The sequence below is a fragment of the Pleurodeles waltl genome, chromosome 7 (genome assembly GCF_031143425.1).
Source record: "Pleurodeles waltl isolate 20211129_DDA chromosome 7, aPleWal1.hap1.20221129, whole genome shotgun sequence".
Classification (NCBI taxonomy): domain Eukaryota; kingdom Metazoa; phylum Chordata; class Amphibia; order Caudata; family Salamandridae; genus Pleurodeles; species Pleurodeles waltl.
Genome location: NC_090446.1, coordinates 548,644,562 through 548,658,597, shown reverse-complemented (window position 1 = coordinate 548,658,597; position 14,036 = coordinate 548,644,562).

Genomic DNA, 14,036 nt, shown 5'->3' with positions numbered 1-14,036 from the left:
CTAGCTGTTCACTCATAACCAGCTACGGTTTCTTTCTCTTTGCCCTTCACTTAAGTTTTCCTTCCAGTCTGCCTGAAAAGAATTTGATATCTCTCAGAGGTTTTCTTAGCTCCTGACTTGACAGTACTGGGTTCACTCATAGCTGCCTCCTTTGTATAGTACAGAACCCAGTTATTTGCAACCTAGATCAGTGTCAATCTACAAGGAGTGGCAGGGCATACCTCAGATTCAAGAACATACCACCAGTTCAGCAAGGCAAGCCAGATCTGTAGCCCTTGACTGTATTATCTGGACATTGTTTGAAACGGATGGTAAATTTACAATGATATACTTGTCTTGGTAATTTAACATGATGAATTGAAAACAGAATGTGTCATATGTGACTTTAGATCATAGTGTCTTTATCAAACAATGAGAGTGTTCATTTATAAACCTTGAAAAACAGACATATATGTCTACTATTGTATTCATAAACAGAATATATAATCATAGAAAACATTTTCATATGGCTAAAGAATAATTAGGCCCTCATTATGTCTTTGGCGGTAAAAAAAGCCTACTGCCGCGCCGATGGCCGCCAAAAGACTGTCGCCATGGCTACCATCCGTCCGCCAAATTATGACTACAGCCGAATCTCTGCCACAAGAAGGGCGGAAATCCAGCTGTGCCATGCTGGCGGACAGTAGTAAGGTGGTGCTGCTACCACCAGCACCGCCAAGCCAGCAGTTCTGCTGGTGGGTGCTGCTGGCGGTAGCAGTGCCCCATCCTGTCCCCTGCCGGAAGACCCCTGGATTAAGGTAAGTCGGGTTTCTGATAGGGGAGGGGGTGGAGGGTGTTGTGTGTGAGTGTGTGCGTGAATGCGAGTGTGTGTGTAGTGTTGTTTGCATGTGTGCATGTATTCATGTGTGTATGAATGGAAATGTGAATGCGTGTCTACGTGTCAGTGTGAATGTGTGTAGGAATCTGTGAATGAATGGATGCATGCGTGTATGTATACATATATGTCTGTGTGAATGAGTGTGTGTCTGCGTGTGCGTGTCTGTATGGGGGAGGTTGGAAGGGAGGGGGAGCGAGGATTAATGGGGGGTGGGGGACGTCTGGGGAGTGTTGGGGGGACATCCTATCAGTGACAGGGAAGGAATCCCCTGTGACTGATAGGGCGTGCCACCATGGTTTTCATTGCGTTACAATGCCACGGAAACCATGGCAGTAGGCAGGGTCATGATATCGCCAGAGGTACAATAGCAGCCGCCGGGCTTGTTATCTCCAGCCCGGCGGCTGCTACCGCCATGGCGGTCGGAGTGGTACATTGGGGAGTTGGCTGAAGCCAACCCACCAATTGCATAATGTGCCGGTAAGTAGCGCCAGGTTGTTGGCGGTACTACCGCCACTTGATCTCCGACCGCCAGGGTCATAATGACCCCCTTAATCTAGTCCTTGTAAAAAATACATGGCCTGGGTCTCCTTTTTACCAACTATTCTGTTCCCACTTTACCAGCTCTTGTTTCTTAGGAGGCATTGCAGGTTTTAAGGGACTTGTGAACTGGTCATAGAGTTATGATGGCTACTGTCCAGTATTTAGTCCAGACGATAGCCAAGAGGTTACACATACTGGAAGACATTCTCTCTGCAAAGGCTGCCCAGCACACTGATCTCTAAGTGACGCTGCCTCCTGTGAAACCAGGGTAACACATCCCCTGCCCCTGCCCATATACACTGTAAACCCTAAATCTCCACCTTCTATTGAACAACTTTATTCCTTACACCTAAGAACTCCCACCTAATTTACTGTTCCTGTTACTCCCCCACCGAAGCTCGGGGTTACATTTATGTGTAATTTTGTTTTTTCCCTGAACATATTTTGTAATAAAATCTCTGTGTGTTTTAAATAAATCCTTTATTTGTGATAGCATCAAACATTGGGGGTTATTTATTGTATCTGACATGTTACTTGTCACTATCAAAACAAATTATCCATTCTGCCCAGAAAATAAATGTAGGGTGTCCATAAAAAGAAGAACTATAATACTTTTAAAATATAGACATAACCACATATGACTTAGAGCTCAGATTATATATTTAGAGAAAAACATACATGGGTTACATGAGTCAGAATCAGGGTAATGAGAGACACATGTACAAAAGAATTTGGAGGAAAACATGGCAGAGAAATATTAGGAAAATTGGAAATGGAGAATTTGGGGTGCAAAGGTACCAGGGCAGCCTTCCAATGGCAGAACAACTAAAACACTAATCATAATGAAGCCCCAAGGAAGGCAGGAGCATCCAGGGTAGTTTCAGAACTGTGAGTAACAGTAGTCACTAGCGTCAAAACTGCTTAGTTGGTTCGTAGACCTGCCAACCGTTTGCTCCTTATCTGCCCCTTTGTTGTTATTCTCATGTCCTTCCTGTTTCCTCCTCCCTGCAGTCTTGTCTATGTGGTTGATCTTCCCACTTCTATGTTTGATGTCTAGCACACCTCGTTTCACCCAGGCTCTTCGAGAAGCTGGAAGGTTATCTGTACTCCTTGGCCTATTATCGGCAACTCCATACTAAGAACCTGGTAAGTCATGGAATACAATTGGATGTAGAGGGTATGGTGTAATGTTGTGTATTAACTATATATCCTATTTTCTATTATTTGTCAGTATTGAGAGGAAGTGTGCAAATACTATTAATGTCTGAAAAGTCATAGATAGCTCTAAAGCTGGTACTGATCCACCAAAGACACCTTTTGTGTTTCTCCTTCTTTCTTTGGTCTTCCCTGGTGCACAATCGAAGCTTTCTCCTTATCATGATGGCCCCTTTGCACTAAAAAGACATATAGGGGGTCATTCTGACCCTGGTGGCCGGTGACCGCCAGGGTCACCGACCACGGGAGCACTGCCAACAGGCTGGCGGTGCTCCCGAGGGCATTCTGACCGCGGCGGTTCAGCCGCGGCCAGAAAGGGTAAACCGGCTGTCTCCCGCCGGTTTACCACTGCCCTTGTGAATCCTCCATGGCTGCGGAGCGCGCTCCGCAGCCATGGGGATTCTGACACCCCCTACCGCCATCCTGTTCCTGGCGGGTCTCCCGCCAGGAACAGGATGGCGGTAGTGGGTGCCGCGGGGCCCCCGTAAGAGGGCCCCGCAAAGTATTTCAGTGTCTGCTAAGCAGACACTGAAATACGCGACGGGTGCAACTGCACCCGTCGCACCCCTGCAACTACGCCGTCTCAATTCTGAGCCGGAGTCCTTGTTGCAGGGGCATTTCCTCTGGGCCGGCGGGCGCTCTTTTGGAGAGCGCCCGCCGGCCCAGAGGAAATGTCTGAATGGCCGCCGTGGTCTTTTGACCGCGGTGCGGTCATTCAGAGGCGGTACCTTGGCGGACGGCCTCCACCGTCCGCCAAGGTCAAAATGACCCCCATAGTCACACATGGATACACTACACAACCTGATAGTGTATAGCATTCAGGTGCTTATGAAAACACACAGGGAAGCACACATATAAATGTTGCCTATGGTTTGCATGCATGATTGCAGTCTGTGGGCCAGTTTGAGTTGTGTGTCCATGAGTTACTGAATGGCGTAACTGTGTGTATATTTCTGGCATATATGCCTGCCTGTCATATTATCGGTCTATGCATAAAGTATAGAAAATTAGACTATTGACTTTGCAAATGCTTTTTTTGCTAGTTGACATGAATTAACTGTCAGGAATCTAGCTAGTTTGGGACTTTATGTCAGAGAAACTAGCTGATTTCAGGATATAACAACGCAATTGGGTGCTTCCTCTGTCAGAACAGAAGCATGTTAGAACAGGCAGTGAATATGAAACTTAAATTCTGAAGGGTAAACAATAAAGATAGAAGTACAAACAACAGGAAGGTAAAAGCAGGGGAAGGATAGACACACTGTCATAAATTATCATTTGTCTGCTCCTTGGAAGAGATCTCTCTGTGAGGTGAAAAAGATGTTACAAGGAGGCAAGGAGCAGATTAATCTCACAGAGTTCAGGGAGACACCCAACAATTCCTATGGAGAAGGAGTGCTGGGTGTCTGTCTGTGCCAAAGGTACAACCTTGGAACTTAACTGGTACCTTTTTAAGCAACGAAAACCAGGATAATATTAAGAGTCAAGACAAAGGAGAACAGTGAAAGGTACTCAGAAACAAGAAATGGGCTTAGGGAAAATCTGAACTGGAATAAGGGTCATGACTAGGATGACTAGGGCTGGAATACACTGAACTGACTATACTGGAACCTGTGCACTAACAAAGACAGGAAAGAAATATTCAGACAGGACAGGAACACAGAAAAACAAGACAAGGAATCTGCATATAGAAGACAGGTCTGGATGCCTGCAGTCAGAAGTAGGGTCAAGGAAAACAGCAGAACTAAGAAGCTGGTTAAACAAGAGACAGGCAATAGAGACAAATAACAAATCAGATCAAGAACATAGAATCAACAACAATATAAACTGAAATCACAGGCAAGCCTGGAATATAGGTGTAGGATCCAAGACAGAGCAAGCAGATACTGGAGTAAGGTCTGTTGTGAGCCACTCCACTCTGAAGAAATAGCAGGAGGCTCAAGGGAGAAGCACAGGTGCATGGAGACAGCCAGGTGCAAGGAATCAAGGACTCAAGGAATCACCAATGAAGATAGGGCAGAACTGGAACTTAGAAAGGGAAAGACCAGGGAAACCAGGAGACACAAGACAGAACACAGGAAAGCCAGGAAGGAAGTACAGATTGGAGCAAAACAAGACGAAAGTCTAGCAGGCAGATATAAAGAGGTCAAAAAGGCAGTGGGATCCAGGAATCAAGAAAGAGAGAAAAGCTTGCACAACCACCAGGGCACATTTGGAGAGAGAAAGGTCTTCAGAGACGGCGATGCATCAGGAAAATAGTGTGGAAACCTGGACTAGAATTCAAAGTGTATCTGGTAGCGTATATAATATTATTTAGGTCTTTGTGCTAGATTCCCCCTTCGTACCTCATCTAGCAGGGCTCCGTTTCCCACCTTGATTTCACTTTTGTGTGCCTGTGCTGTTTCTGCCACTTGATTAGCCTGTGTTATTGCATTTTCTTAGCTTTGCTGTTTTACCTTTTTTGTCTGCTGCATCCCTGTGTTCCCCCGGTTTAGATAGGTTGCCTGTCCTTACTTTTTCTTGCCTTTAGTTTCCTTGCCTTTGTTTTGCCTTGCCTTTGTTGGCTATCTTTTACTGATGTTCATTTGCCTGGTTATATAAAGTGCTTTTCCTGCCTTCTTTCTTGTATTTCTGCTCGCCATTCCTTTCCTGTCCATTTTCGCTGCCCACTTTCCTTTTCCAGCTTGACCCTCCTACTGCTACCCAGGACCTCCCCCTCCCCTCAGGACCTACTTAATGGAGGTTGCAGTGCAACCCCATTGAGCAAGTCCTTATACAGAAGGTCTCCTGTTTCCTACCTAAATTGCTCTTTTGCATGCCTTTACTGTTTCTCCCTCGTAGTTAGCCTATGTTACTGCATTTTCCTGTCTTTGCTGCTTCACCTCTTTTGTCTGCTGCTGTAATAGTCTTTATGTCTGCCCGGTATAAATAGGTTGGTTTTCCCTCCTTTTTTGATTACTGTTTGCCTTGCTTTTGGTTTGCTTTGCCCTTGTTGTCTACTGCTTATTGCTGTTGCTTGTATCTGCCTGGTTAAATAAAGTAATTTTCACCTGCTTTCTCTCTGATATTTTCTTGTATTTCCACTCACTGCTCTTTTCCCGCCCATTTTCACTGCCCACTTCCCTCCTCCCATTTGCCCCATCCTCCTAGGACCACTTAATGGAGGCCGCAGCTCCCCCCCTTGCTGCTTCGTACACAGGTTTCCCATTTCTCACCTTAATTGCTCTTTTGTGCATGCCTGTGTTGTTTCTACCTGTTAGTTGTCCCATGTTACTGCCTTTTGTTTTCTTTGCTATTTTACCTTTTCTCTCTGTTGTTTGCCTTGTCTTTTTTTGTCTTGCCTTTGTTGCCGATTGTTTACTGCTGTTCATTGTATCTGCCTGGTTAAATAAAGTGCTTTTCCCCTGCTTTCCTTCTTGTATTTTCTTGAATTTCCACTCGCCTTTCCTTTCCTGCCTGCTTTCCCCTCCAGCTTCCCGCTTGCCCCACCTCCTGCCTTCCTCATCCCTCCCTCCTTCCTAGGACCTACTGAAGGCACTCCAAAGGCAAGCCTGTCTGTGCCCCTCTGCAAGTGAACCACACTCAGCACCATGAACCCAGGTTCTCCAGCCACTTGCAAATAAACAACTGCTGAGCACCAAGCACGAACCCCAGACTCCGCAACAACTGCTGTCTCACCTCCCCATGTTCTATGGTAGGACCTTTTTCCTGTCTGCAGTGTCTCTTTTCGTGCAACACAGGAGCAGCCATGCACCCGATGACCACCATCACTTCATAACAACTCCACTGCCTCCTGCTCAATGCATGATCACTCTGCAAACACATCACCGAGATCTGAGACGCCATCACCTCCCTCATCCCAATGTCATCTTCCTCATCGAGACCTGGCTCAAACCCGTGTCTGCATCTGACATCACCTACAAAGTAGCACACCAGGACAGTAATCAACAAAACCGGAGGTGGAATCACAATCATCCACAAATAAATAATCCACTGCACCACACTGTAGACGACACTACTTCGATAATGGAACACCTCAATTTCCAGCTCCAAACTGATGGCAAAACCACTGCCAGAGGTGCTCTCTCTAACAGACCTCCTGGATCATGTCACTAACAACAAGTTTATTTTTATTAGCAAGGTTAATTAAAACCATCGCAATTCAAACATACATACTATATACATACTTAAAAATACTCTTTCGATAGAATAAAAAACACATAAAAATAAGTTTTGCTTATTAGAAACTAAGGCCCTCATTACAACCCTGCAGACGGGGGAGAAGTGGCGGGAATACTGCCAACAGGCCGGTGGAAAAAAAATGGAATTATGACCATGGTGGTTACCGCCATGGTCATCTGCCACTTCAGCACTCCGTCCGCCGGGCTGGAGACTTCGGTCTCCAGCCCGGCGGCCATCACCAGACCGCCGGCGGTATCAGGACCCTGCATACTGCCATGGATTTCAGGTGGATTGGAACCGCCACGAAATCCATGGTGATAGGCACTATCAGTGCCAGGGAATTCCTTCCGTGGTACTGATAGGGGTCTCCGCCACCCCCTTCCCCCACCCCCCAGTCCTCCCCCCACAACCCCCTGCCACCCCCCAAAGGTGGCAGGACCCCCCTCCCCACCCCCACCCCCAACCCCAACATGCACATACACACACCCCCTCCCCTCCCCCCAACATGCACATACACACATCCCTACACGCACACATACACTACAACAACACATACCCGCACACATACAAACAGACATGCACACAGACCGACCCGCACACATTTCCCATACACACAACACACCCCTGCATGCATACACGCACTCACACACCTCCTCTACATACTCACACGCACACCCCCATGCACGCACACAACACACAACACCCCCCTCCCCTAACGGATGATCAACTTACCTTGTCTGTTGATCCACCGGGAAGGGACGGGATCCATGGGGGCTGCTCCGCCGCCAGCACCCTGTCACCAGCACACCGCCACACAGAATCATAGAACGTGATTCGGTGGGTGGTGTTCTGATGATGGGCGGTGGAGGTGGAGCAGCCTCCACTTCCCGCTGACCGTCAGTATGGCTGCTGGCGGCTCTCTGTCTGAAAAAGGACGGAGGGCTGCCAGCAGTCATAATACGCCACGTGGAAAACCGACATGCACTGGTGGTCCTCAGCACGGTGGTACCTTGCCGGTCTTGAAAAAAGACCACAGAGGTCGAAATGAGGGCCTAAATCATGTCCTGGTGTTAAATTGGGCGTGACTAAAACCTTCTCCGCTAGCTTCAACCCTGTTCTTGATCCTTAGTTCAGGACTTATTTCCGTGCTAATCCAAATTGCATCCTAGTTGTTAAAAGTAAGCTCAGGCAATTTCCTGACATAAGTAGCACAGGGCTATACCAATACCTAATTCTAACAGTAGTTAACCATTTGGGAACTCTTCCATCATTGGCGGATAAACCATGTACTCTTGACATACTAATCTTCATTTGCCATCTCTTTTTGGGCCTTTACCATGAATGTGTCCCTCGACAGGAAAACAGGATTGAAAGTCCACTAAGCCAACTGATGACGGCCGGCCTACATGAACGTATATTGAATGCCATAAAGTTATTTTTCAATAACAATGACCTAAGATCTAGCAAAGCCGGGCACACACAAAAAATATGTTCTAATGACTCTTGTCTATACCCACACAAACGGTAAGACTGTGTCGGTGCTTGCTGTCTCCATGAAGGGACCATGGGCCAGATGCAGCAAAGGTTTTTACCCATTCTGTGCTTATGGGCAAAAGTGTTCGTACATATGGCCCCATGTCTTTTGTTTCCACCATCCCAAATCAAAAAACTGGTGTTTCAACGACTGATTGGATGATGCTGCTAAATATTCCTGAGCCTGTAAAATTTTGTATGTTGGTATTACAGTCCAGGCATGTTTTCTTCCTGCCAGTTTTTGTTTATAAAAAATTAGAGACTTCATCCTGGTGATGTCATTTGCCTTCCGGTAAACTCCACTTTGCCCTGGCTCCGCTCCCAGGCTTCTCGTAGACCTCGCTCTTTAATACTGTTGTTCAAATGATGACCCCAGGTGCCTTTGTCATTGTGACGCTGTTGCGCCTCGATTTCGATCCAGCATAGATTATTAATAGTGCCAACCTCTGCTGCACGCATCCTCCAGCATAGTTTAGTAAAAGCACATTTACTCTGATATTCGTCGTTTTTCAGGCCCAGTTCTAAGCTGACCTGGGCTGGAGATGCTGATCGTGGTATCTGAAAAAATGATTTATAGGCTTTCATCTGGACTTGTTTGAAAAAAACTGCTTCATCCCCCAGCATGATTTTGGCTCCATAAGTAACTGTAGGCATTAGCAGTGCTGCCATGATGGAAAGCAAATGCGTATATGATGGACAGCTCAATTTTTGTTTTAATACTTTAAAGCCATAGGTCAGTGAGTGGGTTTTAGCTTGAGCAACAGCTAGCTGTGGTTTAAAAGTCAAAAGACGATCCATGATGAAACCCAGATATGTGTATGTGGGGGCAACCTCCACCCGGGTTCTATTTAAGAACCATCAACTAGGCGGACAACCTTAGTTTTGCTTAAATTCAGTTCCAGACCTTGCTTTGTAATGTAAGTGTAAAATGCATCAATGCTGTGCTGTAGTCCGACTGGTATTTGGCTGAGCAAAACTATGTAATTTGCATACTGTAACCATGCAATTCTTTCCTGGCCAATGCTGGCGGATGGCTATTTATGGGTGCAAGAGCCTTGGAAAGGTCTGCTAGAAATAAATTGAACAACATGGGAGCCAGTACGCATCCTTGTTTTAATCCCTTTGCTGTTGGTATTCTATTGGTAAGGTGGGCACCCTTGCTGATTCTTACTTGCACCCAAGTGCCTGTATACAACTCCATCATTGCGTTCAGAAGGCTGCAAGGTAAGCCCCAACCTTTCAGTTTCTCCCATAAGCAGGTCCTTGATAAACAATCAAAGGCAGCCTTCAGGTCAATGAAACAAGCAAATACCCTTTTGTTCTTAAGCCTGGCTTTATTTCCCAACAGGGCCAGAGCTACCAGGTTGGCTGAGGCTCCCATACCAGCTCTGAAGCCTGTTTGGCATTGTGGGATTAGATGTCTTTCATGAATCCATTCCGCTAGTTGTTGCAAGAGGCAGGCTGCGTGGAGTTTTGCTTCCCCGTCTATCAGGGCCATTAGCCTATAATTCGAGGGGGCTGCAGGATTTCCAGTTTTATATATTCGATGAATAATACTGCCCTTCCATGCATCTGGTAGCCCCATAGTGTCTTGAAGGTAGTTAAAAAGCAGTGCCAGATAATGAGCTGAAATAAAGGGTCTCCTCTGAATAGGGCATTAGGAATTCCGTTCTGGCCAGCTGTCCCTTAAAATTTTAGTTTCTTGATAAGGCCTGTCAGTTTTTTGATGTCTATGTTCATTAAAACATGTTTTTGTTCGTTATCAGATGGAGGCAGGTCAGTCCCTTTTTTCACCATAAAGCAGAGGTTTGTTTTTGTTAGGTCACCTCCCTGTGTGGCCTCCTCCTTCACATGATGCTCTGGGAGGGAATACATTGTTAATACATGGGCTTCCCATGTAGCTGTGTCAATACCTGCGTTCATTTGTTGATTTTTTCCCTGATTTAGCCCGTTTATCAGTTCCCTGAACTATTTGCTATTTTTTTGTTTGTTGGACATGAGAAGCTTAGTCCACAAATCCTCATGATATATCTGTTTTGCCGTCCAGCAATTTTTCTTGTATTTGACTCTTAATTCAGAAAGCTTTGTATTATCAATTTCCCTTCCCCTGCATATCTCCTTTAGGACTTTTTTTATTTCTCTAGAGACTTAGGCCCATATTTATACTTTTTTACTGCCGCATTTGGCCACTTTTTGACGCAAAAGTGGCGCAAACTTACAAAATACAATTGCATTTTGTAAGTTACCGCCGGTTTTGTGCCAAAAAGCAGCGCAAATACGGTGCTAAAAAAGTATAAATATGGGCCTTGGTTTTTCTGATTACGCAGTGTTTTGTTGTACCATTGCTTGTCTGCTCTGCCGCTCGTAACATTGTTATTTTCGTCTATTACCGAGATTGGGAGGTGTTTTTTGATGGTAAATTTGTTCATTTAAGAGTCACACAAGTGTTTATAAGCCGTCACCCGTTCTCCTTGGGGGTGCTCTTCTTGTTTCTGTGTTCTTAATATTTCTTTAAGCTCTTCAATTGTGCCTGTGCAGTGGTAAACTTCTTCCATCACTTTCTTCAGGCCCGGCCCCTTCCATTTCAATTTTTTGGTATCATAAGTCACAGGGGCAGAAATTATGGTGTTAATGGAGGGGAGCCGGTTCCATTCATTCCAGACCTTAATGAGTAGTGGGAAGTGATCACTCTCTGTGCATTGTTGGATCCTATATGCTAAAATCAATGGCAGTGCAGATTCGTTTATTAATGTAAAATAAATATTAGATTTTTTGGTGCCACTTGAGAAGGTTAATTGTACAGATGAAGCATCCTCAGGGAGTGGCATCAAGCAGCACAAGCCTAGATTTCCAAGCCTTGTATTCAGATGTGTTCCATTAAGTGGTTTTGTATTGTCTTTTTTCAAGCATTGGTTAAAATCGCCAGAGACGCTGAGGATAGTGTCCTAATGTTGCTTCTGCAGCATTTTTAAAATACTGATCAGTGTTTATGTATTTTCACTATTTTGAGTTTTGTTTGGGTGGATATATACATTGATCAGTAGTAAAGTTCTGTTATTAGCTAATGAAACCCGATGTTCCAGCTTTATTGGTAGTAGCCAATCGATTCCCAAGTCATTCTGTTTGATCACCCAGTTGATTTTCGTAACGCAGTATGTTGTAAGGTCTCCCTTGGGGTGTCCATATTTTTTAGGTTGTTTTGCGGAGACGTCCATTCCAGTGTATCCAGAGATTTGTATTGGCTCCATACACCATGTTTCCTGAAACATGATGATCTCAAACTTCTGTAGAAAACGCAGAGCTGCCTCATCAGTAACCAGGTTTTTTAGACCTTGAGCATTCCAGGAGCATATGTGGATGTTTTCTAGAGTTTCATCAGGACCAATTACGATTGTAATTTTGCCTTCCTGCCTGTTTGACTGTTAGGGGCGTACCAATGAAAACTTGTTGGAACGTACCATGATGAAGCATGCTTTGGTACTTTGCTATTGTTAGATGTTCCCGTCTACATGTGGAAGTTTCTACTACCACTGCCCCTTTTAAAATTGAACCTCTCTTCTTTTGTTCTGGTATCAGAATGTTGGGGTATCAAAATGGTTCTGATTTTTGCAAAGCAATGCCCCATGCGCTGAATATATCTTGATATGCTAAGATTTGATCAATTATGGCAGACGTGGCCCAAGATGTCAGTATTGCCTCTTTATCTTTATTATTTGGATGTGGAGTAAACTCCACCGTCATCAATTCTGTTGTTAAAAAATGAGCCAGGGGCTGAATCGCTTTTATTAACTTCATTTTTGTACCTCTATTTAGGATGTCGAATGCCTCCTTCGAGTCATAACAAGGGATTAGAAGTAGTTTATTATCTTCTGAGATCACCTCGTCAAGCGATGTCTGATGTCCCAATATTGTTGTTTGTGTCACACTATTTGTGCAGCTATCTGACCAGGGATAGTAAACTTAATCTACGATCTGTTTGTTCTTACCCACGGACTGGTTTGGCATGATAGTATTATGTTCGGTGCTTGGGCACTGTGGGTTATTTTCCTGCATTTTGACAGTTTCCAGCCTATCATTGACCTGCTGAGTTCCCTGTTCAGGGCAGTGACAGATAATTGTACTTTTTCCATGTAGGTCTCTTGACGCCTCCTCACCATTCGAGGGGCTGCCGCCCCACTCACCGGTGAAAAAAGTGAGTTTAGTTGACTGTTGCTGTAATATTAGTTGATTACCAGAATCCCCTGGTTCACACGTGGGGTTGTCCTCGCTGGCCGGCTGATCTTCCCTCATCTCTCTGGATTTTGCTATCTTGTTACTCTTGTCTACCCTTCCTGATTCCTTGCTCTGCAGGCCGTTAGATTTAGCAAATGATTTTCATATACTATATTGCTGCAACCCCTTAGATTGTTTCCATGCTTTCCTTTGTCGTTTCTTTTTCCCTTTTCGTGAGGGAGGTTTCCTCAGCAATTGAATTGTTCACAACTGCTTCATTCAAGCCGCCCGTGGTTGAGCCTATTTCTTGTGTGCTGAGACATGAACTACCCTCTATTTTGCTCAGAATCCTTTCCTGTCCAAATGCCTGATTTTCTGTGAGCTTTCTGTTTTTGTTTAGGAAGTGCTCTGCGTTTTGTGTGCTTTCCTTTTCTGCTGAGTTTTTGAGGGCTTTCCCACCGTTGCTGCTGGAATGATCTTGGATTCTGAGGGTTTGAGTTTGTATCTCTTTCAAGATGTCATTTAAGATTTCTAAAGTTCTTTGTGAGTTGTCACCTATGATGGTGCACTGACATGTCACCTGCTGGGTATATGAGTGGGTTTGAGCCCTCTTTATCAGATCGTTCAAAGCTTGAAGCTTGTTATCAATGCTCACGATGTGGGCTGACAAAATGTTAAGTAAGTCTACCTGAGTATCTTGTTTGTCTGCTTGAAATTGGATAGCTGCAGACATTGCATCCATTGTAGATAACAAGGCCTTCCACGAGTCTCCAGATGTTAATGGATCTACATTTGGATTAACCCCCTTGATGTGATCCAATGGCGCGACGATTTCTTCTTGCCGCCCCATTGCCATGTCTGCTGGGGTTACAAGAGTATCAGATATCCATAAAGTTATTATTTTACGTGGTGAGCAATTCTTCCTTGGTGAGCTTGAGGCACAGATGGATCTCGATTTTATTTTGCTGTTTATGATCTGCTTGCCTGAGGGTATGTCTGAACAGTTCTCTGTAATATCTATTAATGGATGTTCTTCCACTGTGGTACGTTCAAGATCATTCTTTTCTTGCGACGGTTGTTTGGAATATGGGGCTCAGCACACACTCTCCCCCCAGTTGCTCCAATTACTAAGATTTAAGGTGGAGAAAGTGTCATTTTGATAGCATCCATGAATTTCTGCATTAATCATTAAGCCTGTTTTATTTGGCTAAAGGGTTAAGTGTGTTTATGGTTCCCAGGACAACGCAAGACCTCTCCACGTCCTGTGCGGTCTTCATGTCTACTGTGCCTTTTGTCTCGATGTCATTGGCAGAAGCTGAGCCTTCTGAAGCTTTGGTAGAGTTTGGTTCCCCCTTAATAAGCAAGAAATCCATGATTTTAAATCCTGTTTTCCTGCTCTGGCTTGATGGTTTGCAAGATGATTTCTCTGATTTTGCTGGGTTTGGGGGTGGGTTTCCTTTTTGTAGATGCGCTATTT